General features: G+C 42.1%; 1 protein-coding gene across 11 annotated transcripts in view; it reads right to left on the bottom strand.

The window, feature by feature from the left end:
• The window catches only part of LOC118789307 (bromodomain adjacent to zinc finger domain protein 2B-like), an 80,130-nt gene extending 68,773 nt beyond the window's left edge, over positions 1-11,357 (bottom strand). For all 11 annotated transcript variants that reach the window (XM_036545654.1, XM_036545663.1, XM_036545662.1 and 8 more), the window contains exon 1: positions 11,147-11,357. The gene's annotated coding sequence lies outside the window, so the exon portion shown is untranslated. The remainder of the gene's footprint in view (positions 1-11,146) is intronic.
• Positions 11,358-13,772: the final 2,415 nt, after the last annotated feature.

Consider the following 13,772-nt stretch of genomic DNA (forward strand, 5'->3'; position numbering starts at 1 on the left):
GCAAATATTTACACAGTATGGGCCCGATTTGCATTATCGTCGAGTTTAAATAAATAGCCTGAGTTTTGTGTTTGACAGGACTGTCGAACTGTGGAATACGTATGTGGATTAAAATTTGAATTGTGGAGAGATCTCAGTGTAACAGCACTGAGTGACAGTGGAAGAGGTCAGAGTTCACGGGAAAGGGATGCTGGGATGCGCACATCTATTGAATAAAACAACAGACTTCCATCAGATGGAAACACAGGTCACGGCACCAGCATTTCAAAAAGACAGAAGGGGGAAAAAAAAAGACTGATAATCACGAGATGCAACCCAGGTGGGGCCTGAGGATGCCTTTCTGCCTTTTCTCTCCAGCTGAACTGTAACGGCACAAAGACAAACGCCTCCACCCTAATGGTGCTGAAGTGGTGGGTTAGCCTCGGCACTGGGAATCAAAATCTCTCATCACAGAGGACAGGGCTCTGACGGCTCAGGCCTTTTATAAATCTAAAAGGTGGAATTTCCCTGGCCCCATAACACGGTCATTATGGCTTTCGCACAGTGACAATCGCGTTCGTTTCTAACTGGTTTTTCCCTGACCCAGTAGGTTTTCACGTGCTTAGCTGCTGATGGATTAAAGCCCTCTCAATGTCTCTTTTTTCATTTTTAATCTTGTCATATCTTGTCCTTCGAGAGAAATTGAGAGAACCCAAGAAATGAAAAAACGGTCTTGATTCCTGTTTGAAGCATTCAGAGCCTCCGCTTCCATTCCGCAAATCTCCAATCTCCATCAGTAAGCCAGAGAAGACCACGGCTTATCGAATCCACCCGTGTGATGTTGTGACAGGTGACCGACGCAGGGCTTTTTATATCCCATTGTGTCGGGATGTCATTCGGAGGGAATGTTTTGTTTCCGAAAAGACGCCGCTGCCTCTGCTGCGATCTTAAATTAGCTCTAAATATTTGGATTACACAGAGGATTTGCCACAGCCTGGAGGAGGCGAGGATATGTCTACACACATGCTACTCGCATGGCAATAACAACCTCAACAATGTGCGAAGAACGCTTACACCTCACATAGTGCATGCCGTGTACATTACATTACATTACATTCATTTAGCAGATGCTTCTATGAAGGGCGGCTTCCAGCAAAAGAGAAGTGTATCCAGCCAAGTTAAATGAGCAACAGTGTCAGACCAGGTTATCAACACTCCCAGACCAGCGAACACGAGCAAAATACTATTCAATCACAACCACAAGTTAACTCGTGCTAACCTAGACAGCCTAGAAACTAAGGGATGCCAATTACATTCACTACCACACGTCACACAGTCACTAGATCACAGTACCTACGGCACAACGCTGCGAGCCCGCTGGCTGAGGGAGGATACTGTTTTCTGCTAGGCTATATGGAGTCACGTCACACAGCGCTAACAGGGAGAAAGGTCGCTCCCCAGGCCTGCGACAGCGGCCGCTCCCGGCAGCTCTACGAGCCGCGGCCCGGGCCTGCTCGTCTCATGTTGCAGCTGTCTTCCGTTGTCATCATTCACAGAAAAAGACAATAAAGCGCGTCTGCCTGCAGAGAAAGCCAGGCCCGGTAATGAGCAGTAAATAACAGGTACGCCAGGGGAGGGATCTGCACTCCGGCCTCTTCCTGCTTCCTCCAGGACCTGTGATGCACTGAGGCATCGCGCAGCTCCCCGCTGAAACCACCAAAGGGCCGCGGTAAGGACCGTGTCTGCCGAAAGAGCCGCTTCAGAATTTAACTGCAACCATTCGCCTTCCCACACAAACGCCCTTCAACACAGCAGCAACTGGTTATGTGCATTTCAAATCATCCAGGGTAATATTTGAGTGCCACAGTATGGCGTTCCGAGATTAAATTCAGATCAAGCCCCGTTCAGATCAAGCCCCCTCGCCCCCCAACTACTGTACAACACTCCACTTGTTCCTGACTAAATAATGACTAACTGCAAAAAATATACGTTTGACCCCAGGAAAACAGACAATATCGATGAATAATCTTATTTTCTTACATTCCTGAGTTCTACAGGTTAGTGTTGATGAGAAAGAACACAAGCATTTTAATGCGCAAGTATTCTCACTCACATCAAACAGCACAACCCCACACCTTACGCAAAAATGTATTCAAATACTATTAAAAAAAAACAAGTGGCAGAGAAAACTGTTAATAGAAGGAATTTCATTTTATAATAATCACTATACTGACTTCATAAAAATAAATGCATCCTAGCCATACAGAGGTTTCTCTCGGCTTTGTGTTAACAAACAGGTCTGAACTGCAATCTGAAACTAGCCCTTTGCCTCAGCAGACTTAGACTACAGGCCTAATTAGCAAAAGACAAAAAACCTGTTGGGATGAGGGAACGTCTGGTCACATTAGGAGAAAATAATCCACCGAACTCCAACAGCATGGTGCGGAGTTTGTCTGTGGTCGTGTGGATTACTCTGAATAATCCACTCCCACAGAGCTGCGGATGCTTTTTAAAATGCACAGCTAAAAAGAGCTAGCACTGGGTGGGATAATCCAATAAAACTCAAGTTAGTTTACTCTGGTTTGAGCAAGGTGGAACTGAAGGGGAAGAAATCCCCTTTCAAGCAGAACTCCTCACCCACAGAGCCCGTCACTCATGAAACCCCTCACTCACAGAACCAGGTTGAAATGGGTTAGTTCTGTCCTACTCATGAAGATGCAGATGTTTTTTTGCACCCATTTTTTTCCATTCAGCAACCAAAGAAAAATGAGTATAAACATGTGAACTGCTTGTCATCCATCATTTTCACTGTTGGTTTGCTACACATTTGCGTTTAGAGTACCATCAAAATGTTCTTCAAAAGAACAAACCACGCCTGTTTCAGCAATGCCAGAGGACAGCTGTCGGCAGCACCCAGGCACTGGGAGCCACACTTCTGCATGGATTCCTCTGTGAGACCCACACAGGCAGCACACAGCGCTTTAAATAAAGGAGGCGTGATGAGGCAGATTTATGGCTTTTGCTGACCCACACATATTCCTAAATGGACCCAATTCTCGCCTGGTCTTTTTTTTTTCCCCACCCCCACCCCCTCTTCCTTGTCATTTCACACAGCGTTCGGCTAAAATTAAATATTTAAAATTGTGGTCGCAGTGGGCTGCTAGCGCAGCTAAAATGAAAAGCCTTTGTGGCAGCAGTGACCAGATTTCAAATGCAGGAAGGAGATCAATACATATGAGGGAGCATGCAGAAGCCTGCTCTCTGTGTGTGAGCGGAATGGTTTATAATGGCAACTGAGTGCCGGGGTCCTTCCAGCCCCCCCCCCCCCCCCCCCCCCTAACACACACACACACACACACACACACACACACACACACACCCTCACATCATGAATATTCAGCCCGTCCAAGCATGCCACGCCCTAAAGTTACACCCCCTCCAAAAATCTCAGTCATTTACTTGTGTCGCTGGCCCCCTTCGCTGTTTCGGTTAAAGATGCAAATAGCGGTAACCACCAGAACAAACAGGCCAAAACTACTGGCATTTCAAACATCAGCCCCCATTAACGCAGCGGGGGTGCTTAGCCATTGGAGCGTTCCTGTTCCAACACAGGCAACATGACAATCATCTTCCAAGAGGAAGAAAAAACAGACCGAGCAGGGGATGAGGGAGGGAGGAAAAAAAAATCCAATCTCTCGCAGCGTACTCCTATTAAAACCTCCACCCTAATACTCCGGCAGCTCAGCCAATCAGGGAGTGTCAATGCTGACCCACTAAGGGAATCGCATCAACCTCTTCACGTTTAAAAACATCAATCTTTAAAAAACAAAGGGAGGACATTGAATTATACAGTATTAACCTCCAGGGTTTGCATTCAAAGACCTCAGATTTATTTATGTCTGTGCATTAAGAGCCCTGGATTTCTGTTCTATACAGTGAACCGGCTGCCAATTTGATGAACCTCTTGGCCCACAGCAGGAGAGCAGCGTCTTTGATTAATGAGTGCATGCTAGAGGAAAAAGGGTAGGGAAGGGGAGGGAGAAACCAGCAAAAAGAGAGAGAGAGAGAGAGAAAAAGGGTGTAAACATAATTATTGCCCAGCTTCCATCAGAACAGCGTCCACAATTACCTACGAGGTCTGGCGCATGCTTCTTAAAAAGACCCGAAAAACTCATCCAGAGGAGGGAAAAAAAAGCACTATTCCACTCCTATTCAACAGCAGCAGGTTCAAGATTTCTGTATGGTGGTTCATTCAAACAAGTGCTGTAGTCCCGAAAAAAGAATCATTAATGCCCTCCACAAATTTAAAAATGAAGTGATCCTCCACTCAAAAAGAAAAAAAAAAACCTTTTCACCCTTCCCAGATAAAAACAATACCGTGACATCCTGTATGAAAATAACCTTGAGTTCTTTCTCTCTCTGAAATTCTCTTTGTAAATGACAAAAAGGAAGAAGCCTTCTGGACAAAAGCATGCTGAAAAAAGGCACCCAGAGGAACGATGTCATACGCTGGCCTTCCTCTGTTTATTTATATTTTATGTAAACAAAGAACCTGGGGCGGTGTCAGAGTTACAGTCATGGTATTTCACTCTCTTCAAAAACACACGTCTTTGGCCGACACTTTAAAAAAAAAAAAATTAAAAAAAGGTTTGATTTAAATAACTTTGGTGACTCTAAGAGTGTGACTGATGTAAGCCTGTGAAATTTGATAAAAACAAGTGCCTTGTTTCCATCAAATTACTGTACTTTTGCTGACATCGATCTATATTCAGCAACATGTTATGTTGATAAATGCACAGTCCCCATTTATGTAATTATAAACTATATAAAATAATTACAACATCAAAACTACAAACAATTATATGTGTAACAAGATTATATAGGCTATATTCAGGGAATGAAAACACTTGTTCAGAGTAACCTGTATTAATCAGGCCACTGGGGCTGGGAGCATTTAAATACGCTTTTGAAGCAATATTTTAATAACAGCATTGAATACTCCACGCACTCCGATGCCAGGCCGCTATTTTTGATCATGTTAAATAGCTCGCCCTACAAGCCTGTGATTTGTAGCAATATTTTATTGTTCCGTTTTTTTCCGGAGACAATTCTCAAGGACGCGAGCTGTGAATAAATATGAGGCAAACTCAGTGACCTTCTAGCTGGGTATCTGGTTACTGCTTGATTCATTGGCAGCTACGTGGATACACGCTGAACACATTGAGATTAATCTGATTTATTTCACCTCAGTTTCTGCCGGAGCCATTCAAATGATGGGCCTCGCGATGAGCAATGCTTTATTACGGACTTTCACTTACTCTGCACGCAACAGTTCATTATCATCAACTAGCCTACTTTCGGAGATAAATCGATTCTATCCCGCCTCGTCCGAGGCGAAAGTGCCGCCAAAGGAAACGTTCACGTGGACAAATGCACTCAACGCCATAAACAAACAATTAATGTGCAGGACGCGATTTGAGTGAGCTCCTTTCTAGAAGACCACGTGCTTCAGAAACCCTCAGCCAATCCTGTTGGAGCTTCTGCCCAGTTCTTTTTTTTTCTTTCTGCCACAGTTGCAGAACAGCGTTTCGGCTGATGGTCTTTGCAGGTCTCCCTGAGCTGAGAAACTGACCTGGACCCCAGTTACTTATGTCTCCTGACTGCTGTAAACTGGGTAAAATTCTCAGCCAAAAGATCCCACTGTGAGGCCAACGGAATAACAAATATGCAAGGTTTTTTTATTTTATTACCAATAATCACGCTCCCCGTTGCACTGGACTCCTCAAAGTATAAATTCACTGCTCTGCCAATACCAAACATGCCAGTGGCTTCAGGGAGAAAGGTTGAAACCATGAAAACCGAACACCACCAGAGACAATTCTCGCCAGTTTGCTTTTCTTATGATCACTTAGAGCAAGGAGCACTCAGATATGTGCACAACGTTCACACATCAAAGGGAATTGGATAACTATCGGCAAAAAGACTGACGAGTGTTAGTTTCATGATGCTACTGGATCATCACAATGGAACCTTATTTGCAGACATGCAACTACAACAAAACATCTTTTAACATTATCATGTGCATACTTTTAAATATGTAGAAGATTCAGGCTCATCAGATACAACATGATCGATTAAATTAATTTGTTATTTTGATCATCCATATGACAGTGACAATGAAATACATGTGTACTGTGGTTTTACTTTCATAAATTACAAACCATTTTTGGGTTTAATAAATTCAAAGCCTTTGAAAAGCTGTTTCTGACATGTTTGCCATTAAACAGATCAACAAATTATCAGGAAACTAACAACTACCCCATTTCTATTATTACTAGGTAAGGAACCAAACCAGTGTAACCTGCAGTATTGAGCATACGTATTTCTACTATTTAACAGAAATTTTAAATGCTTATTTATTGTTCATCTATAGGATAAAAGCTGGATACCAACATCTAAAACACATATATGCTTTAATGAATGTGCAATATCTGACGCCAAGCAATTTTGGGGGTCCAACATCATGACCCATCTGTGGAAGCTGTAGGTATCAGCTGGTTGCAGCTCTGTGACAGTCTGCCAGATTTTACTCCAAAGGCAAAAGCTTGCAACACAGCTCCGTCAATGTGATCATACAAGCAACAGGCCAAAAAATATTACTCTCCTATTAAAGCATCTGATAACTCAAACGCACAAAAAATCTCTGTCAAAACTTCAAACAACACAGAATGCAGGCTTCTAAAATATACAAATGTAACAAAGGTATAGTATTAATTTAGAACAATCGCCAGCTTCCTGAGCAAAAAAAAAAAAAAAAAATCATCTCAGGGCCAAGTTGGATAAAGACTTGTTAGTATGTGTTAGTCTGTGGTAGTGTTTGTCGAAAAATTAGAATTTTTGCTAATTAAATACGGAAGAAAAACACCAAAAGCAATTACTTCACATAAGAAGTTATCACAGTGAGGCTCCCCTTGGATGGAGACCGTCTAATCAAGATTGGTTAAGAATTGAAACTGTTGTGAATAAATATGTGTCATCTAGCTGCAGGTGAGGATCTAACACTGTAAGTAGTGTATAACCGTCCAGTGCTTCTTCCCTCCAATCTCATCAACATAAAATTATGCCAGTGTTTCGTCTTGGTCAAATTTTTTAAAAAGCTGTGTCTCTTTATCACTGCCCACTATATAATGGAAATAATCTTCTTCAGAATTAATTAGATATTTTCCATCCTTTGCTCTTGAGAAAACTGTTGTTCAACCGTTTGAAGCCTACATTGAACAGCAAGGCAACATTTAGGCCTACATATTAAAAACAAAAGGAAGAACCAGCCAAGCACTCAAAAACTTGCTGGTAGCTTTATAATTTGTCTATGTGCAGCAAAAGGCTGAACAGGCTAAAAAAAAATCCTCAAATCCTTTTCATTTTAAACATGAAAAAAATCACTGCATAGACACACACCTATCTTAACCCCAATTCAAATGAAGGATTACACCACAATCTAGTGTACATATGGGATCGTCTGTGCAAAATCTGTCCTTGTTTCATCGGTTTCAGCATCCTTAGACGCAAGGTCTCCAAATCCTCATTTCTCTTAATCAGCTTAGTCAATGGCAACGGTTTGGTGCAACACTGGTAGACATGCAAATGGGGTTTAAGCATGTCTATGTTTAATCCCTGAATGCTCAAGTCAAGCGGAAGACATTTTTCTCTCCTTCTGTACAAAACAAGAAATCAACATCCTGCAAAAAGCACTGTGTTCATGACTGGAAAAAAATAACGTCTCCACACAAGAGCTTTTAAAGGGGGTTTCTTAGCTGGGAATGAAGTCATCTCCGGGTTTCGATGTGGTCGAGAAAGCGCTGCACAATTCCTTTTCAAAAACAACATCAAAAACAAGCCCCAACAGATGCGTGGCCTTAGAAGCAAGTGAGATAACACAGCACACGCTCATCTAAGGCCTCTCTGTGTTTCCAACCGAGCCAGAAAGAAAAGCACCAACAGAACAGCAGCTGAAACGGAGAGAGGCTGGTGCTGTTTCATTTAGCTGATACTGGTAATGGCCTCTTCCTGGCTCCGGGAGATCCAGCAGCTGTCAGGTCCTCGTATCAGAAAGATGAGAGGAATGCAGTCCCCACAGAAAAGCCGCACATCAGGATGTTGGGCGAAACATCTGCTCCTTTTCCATTTCAGCTTTGCAGTAAATATCCTAACAAAGAGGAGGGAGGTGGGGCCATCAGCATCTCGATTAGCGGCACTCCGCTAAAACGATGCCGCTGCTGCTGCTGCTTTTTCGCCTGTTCGTTGTCAGAGGAATGAACACAATATCCTGCAAACGTCCGGGTGCCTGGCTACACAGGGCTCTCTTCAGAGGAGCTGCCAACTGGCAGTGAGATCTCTGTCGGGTCATGGCTATTTTCATTACAAGAGCCTCAAAGTTCAACCTCTGCGCTTATTCGGGCTGTAGTGATACCCTGAAGCCCTGATCCTGCTTGAAATACTGGTCTTATTAAACTTTGCTGCCAGTAATGCCTGGAAGCCAAGTCACGTTTTGCAAAGTTTTGAGAAGAGAACTACCCATTTGGTGTAGAACGTCTCGTATGCTTCAGCAAATACTGACAAAGACACCGCTCCTCGTTTGAGGTTTGCCTTCAGAAGAAAAACAAATCCACACTTTACTGGTGCATTTTAAAAGCTGCTTTGCTGTCAGGAATAAACAAACATACTGACAAGAAAATTACAAAATTAATTTGGTAGGTGGGGGGTGGGGGGTGGGCACTGATGCTGTCTGGCACACTACAAAGACCACCAAACCATCAGATTAAAAAGACCAAGATAAGGTATGGCTGGTATGCTGTCACATCAGTCTGCCATCATATTGCTACCACAAAGGGGTGAGAGAGCAACAATATCAAAGTACTTGCAAAAAAGCAAGATCCGTGATCCTGAACTTGTGTGCCTTGGTTAGATCAACACATGACCAACTCTGAAATACGATCGCATTAATGAACTCAAGGGTGGGCTGCACTTCAGGCCTAAAGTGGTGCTGACAAATAATGACTTCAATGTCAGGCTTCACACCACTTCTGGTTCGGCACCAGATGCAAGCCGGAGAGAATAAGATGTTCCACTGCGACCCCATCTCGTCGGGGAGTTCGATCGTTTTGCTCATGCGGTCCGTGGAATTGAACAGGCCCCATCTGCTACCTCAACATCGCACATCTCTTCATCTCTGCAATCACCTGCACGTCTGCAGACCGGAGAAATAGGTCTCTCACCTGTCTTTAACAATAAACCAGTTCCCCCAGGTGGAAAAACTAAAACAGCCCACTGTACAGAACCGACACTGATATGCAACTTTATATACGATTGTAACAGAAACGCCCCCCTCCAATTAACTTGATAAAATGCGTTTACATGTGAATAATGTTCCGTAATAAAAGTGTCCCACTTTCTTGTTGACAATGCATGCGACTGCTTGCCGAAGACGCCTTAATGCTGAAACCGTTTTAAATCACCGTTTTTATTAGGAATGCGAGACGTAATACTCATTCCCCACATTAACTTTAATCGATACAGAACCAATTCTATTCAATGTGCTTTCATTTTCAATTTAATAATCCCGTCATACAGGTCGTACATTAACCACTCAAATATATCTAAAGGCTCATTAAAAGATCTCCCCTAAAAGTGAGGTAAATGGTGAAATATCACAATAATAAATGAATGTTTCAGGTGCTAATCGCCGAAAATTCAACAAAAATATCATATTTTCATGTATGTGTCAAGATAACGATTCACTAATTACTGTATATGTACACATAAATCCAGTCCATCGTGACATACTACAGCTTGTTTCCTGAATAACATAACCGCTGGCAACATGTTCTTGGGGTCTCTGTCTCCCACCTGTCATCCAGCCCAAATTACAATGACGGTAATACTCCTCACATATCGCCCCAACAAATGTCCCTTATAATTTAATTAGCTAGACGCGTACTGCAATGGTCAACTTTAATATGCATTCACACTTTGGAAAGACAGCATTCATAAAAATGCGATACGCATACACGAATATATTTTTGCTTAAACTTCACATGACGTCACCGTCTCCCCCTGAAACATTTCGTAACTTTCTGTCTTCAAGAAGCATGGGGGTTCGTTTCTTGCAAAAGTAGGAAAAAGATAAGGGCATTCCAAATGCCCAAGATGGCGAGGCGCTTGTTGTTTAGAGGGCAGAAAAAATGGAGGATATTGTAATATACACAAAGGGATAAATTTCAACAACTCAGCCGGGCTGCAGCTGCCTCGCTTAATAAGGAAGCAACAAAAGATAAGAGAAAAAGACAGGCTCTAACTCACACAGCGGACTCTCTAAAGCGAGGGGATTTCCTCCAACGTAAGAAAAAACACCGACTTAAAAACACAACTAAAACACCAAAGAAACGCTTAACTATAAAATGTATCATTTATGGTTAAGAAATGTGAATTTGTCAATGAAGAGCTGTTAGATTTTTGTGTGCCATCATTTCTGAGACAGACCATAAGGTAGCTGGCTAGCTCGCTACTCTGTTCAAGGTTCCCTTAGCTATCCAGCTAGCCGGCTACCTTTCACTGACTCCTGAGACTCGTTTAACTAACAACAAACCATTTCTATGTTTAAATAAATAAAGAGCAAAACTGAATCGCAGGAACTCTTGAAACTGTTTAGAGTTTACGACTAACACTTGAAACAGTTTTTTTTTTGAAAGCACACGGTGAGAGCACAAAGACACGATTCGCATGCACTCAAAGCTCAAGTCTTAGGCTATGGCCACCAGCTTGATCAAAAAGCGACAACAAAACCGACCTGATCCAAACGTTAAAGTTGATCATTTAATGTGTGGTGTGTCACAAAAACACAAACTGTACAGCAATCGATGTGCTTACGATCGTCTCATTCTTTTGACAAGTTTTTTTCTTTCTTTTTTTTAATCAACCTGCACACCAAGAGACCATGAGAAACTAGCTTGGGCTAGGTATCGAGTGGGCTAGCATAATAAATATAGCATGCTAGCTTGTGTTGTATCTCTGTTGAAATGACTGAAATCCTTTAACCACACGTCGCTAGCGAGCTAGTCGGCTAGCTAGCAAACCTTAACTACTCGCTTTTAAACAAATCACAACTTACCTTAGTTTGGACACTTGTGCGTATTCCCTTTTTACTTGTTTTGTCCCAAGTGTTATTTTAAATATCTGCTCTTCCTTTTCCTTGTAGATGTGACGCTGTGGTTGGAGGCCGGTTGCCGGAGATAATAACGCAGGGGAGAGGGCAGTAATTGAGTCTCGGCGTGAGTGAGTGCGTTAGTTAGGAGCCGCAGATTGAAGGAGGACTCTCCTCTCCGCGGTTATTCAGCTCCGCTTCACTACGAGGAACCCAGCTGACGTCAGCTCACAAGCTCTCTAACAATGAACTCAGCTGCGTTTACAATAAATAAACAGCGGCAATAAAAAATAATATTACGGGGAAAAGTAAGCGATCGGTCAGTAAGTTCTGAACTGGGGTTGCTTATTTTGTCCAGTTGTTTTGGATGCACGGTGTCCGCAGAAGAATAGTTCTACCGTCATTAAGGAGCCGTCTTTCGATATCAAGATACTATCCGCTATCTCTTTGAAATCAGTTACTGCATGCATTATAAATTTACGGGAAAATACACAAAAAACAAATACTGAGTACTGATAACGGATCACCATTCTAATGTCTAAACTAAATATCACGAATAGCCTATTGCACACATTAAATTAACTGGATAATAGTATATTTTATATATTTTTTCCTCAATATCTGTATATTAGTATACTTTTACATAAGTACTATATTCCACATTAAATAGAATAGAAATAATTTTATTTCCAGAAAAAGAAAAAAAACATGTATGCAAGGTATATCTTCAAAGGTTAATCACGCCGTGATGCATAAAATATGGCTGGCATGTGAGTGAAGTGCAATGTCAGATTTCAGATGTCAATTTGATGGTGTCATCACAACAGTAAGATTAGCACCAATCACAGATTACTATTTGGGTGGTGGGAGGAAGGATTAGTTAACGGGCCCTCACTCCGATATAAATATATATATGTGTGTGTGTGTGTGTATGGAAGGAGCGAAATGGGATACATTTTCAGTATGTCATTTGTAGAACAAATACACATACATTAAGCATTAACACACATACATTAAGATACTGGCACAATATAGTCTCCAACATCATTTTTCCATTTTCATTATTTGTGGCAGTGTTCACCAGACTGTGCTGAGATTTAAGATGTTCTGATATTTGGAGTGGCCAAATTGAATGATAATGTCCGTATCTAACAAGGTGTTTACATAATCTGCATTATTACTTTAGACTTTATTAGTATTGGAGAAATGGACTTTGTAGAGTCGCTGAAACATTTTCCTTCTTTTATGTAACTAAAAGACAAGAAGAGAAATGAGCTGAAAGACACTTTGAAAAGGAGGCCAATTGATCTGTCAGTTGAATTACACTTGTACAGTTTGAGGGAATTCAATAACTCTGGAGTTCTCCTTTATGTTGTCACAAGCGTTCTGCTCTTAGCCAGAGGACCATCTGTGCCTAATGCTGGCTTTTTTCTGTCTGTGAACAATTGGCAACAGGTTGAGCGAAGTCCTTCTGACCCAGTCCGGAGGAAAAAAAACAGGGATACGGATTAAATTATTTAACAATGAACAACACCATAAACCCAGCAGTTACCAGCAACATGAAATCTGCAGCTCGTTAAAGTTATAACTGACCCAAAACTGAATGAGAAGCAATCGGGCAGCGTGCACAGATTAAAATAATGTAAAGGAGTGTGCTGTGGGCATAAAACAATGCTTTTATATTTGTGCATTGTTTACTGTTTAGGAAATGATCAACCATGTACTAGAGGTGAAACAATCATTTCATAATATAGCTGTCATGTTTAGAAACAACTGCCTTTTATTTAAAATGAAGCGTCTTTTATCTACAGATCTAAAGACATTATTTTTTGCCGTAGCATTAACAGCGATATACTGTTCCCCTTCCCAGCCTAAAATTACTCTGTATTTTATTGGGTAAAATAACCTTGAAACAAAAATACTCTTGAACTGAAGATAGGTGAAAAGCCTTATTCAGCTATTTAGTAATAAAATAAAAGTTTATGCAGATTCACTATCTTGGGGGTTCATTGATTTTTTCCCCCTTGCTCGCCGCTGTACGCGAGGAAGCACGGGGTCAGCTGAAGGAGGGATGCGCCTCTTGCAGACGAGCTGCGTGAGGCTTCGTTGGATAAACAGAAGCTGCAGGAGAGAGATTCGGATTGCGTCCTGTTTTTCTCCCCATTGGCAGATAGGCGCCAGCGGTTTCGTTTTTGTATCGGAGAATCTTCATTAGTAACGGCGCATGGGGAGAGCGCTCAAAGGCTCCTTCATTAGGGGCTCCATCGCTGCCTCGCAGTGCTTTCGCACGCAGCGAGAATGTCAGCTTCACCTCGGCCATTTGTAACATAATAAGTGCAAGTACAATGACGGCAATACAAGCGCACTGGGGGAAGGGCGCGCAGCCTGTCTCCTTTACAGGGATTTTTAAAGAGTCTTGATTAGAAAGTATAATTAGAAAGTATAATGAGCTACCAAAAGAACTAGTAAAGATGATCTCTCCTGAGACGGATGGAAAACAAATTAATGTGGTGATTTGGCTTTAATTATTATTTTTCTATTAGTTCGCGGCGAGCCTGGAGTACCCATGATGCAGAGCGGCCGTGCTCGCAGT

Source organism: Megalops cyprinoides, chromosome 14 (genome assembly GCF_013368585.1).
Source record: "Megalops cyprinoides isolate fMegCyp1 chromosome 14, fMegCyp1.pri, whole genome shotgun sequence".
Lineage (NCBI taxonomy): Eukaryota > Metazoa > Chordata > Actinopteri > Elopiformes > Megalopidae > Megalops > Megalops cyprinoides.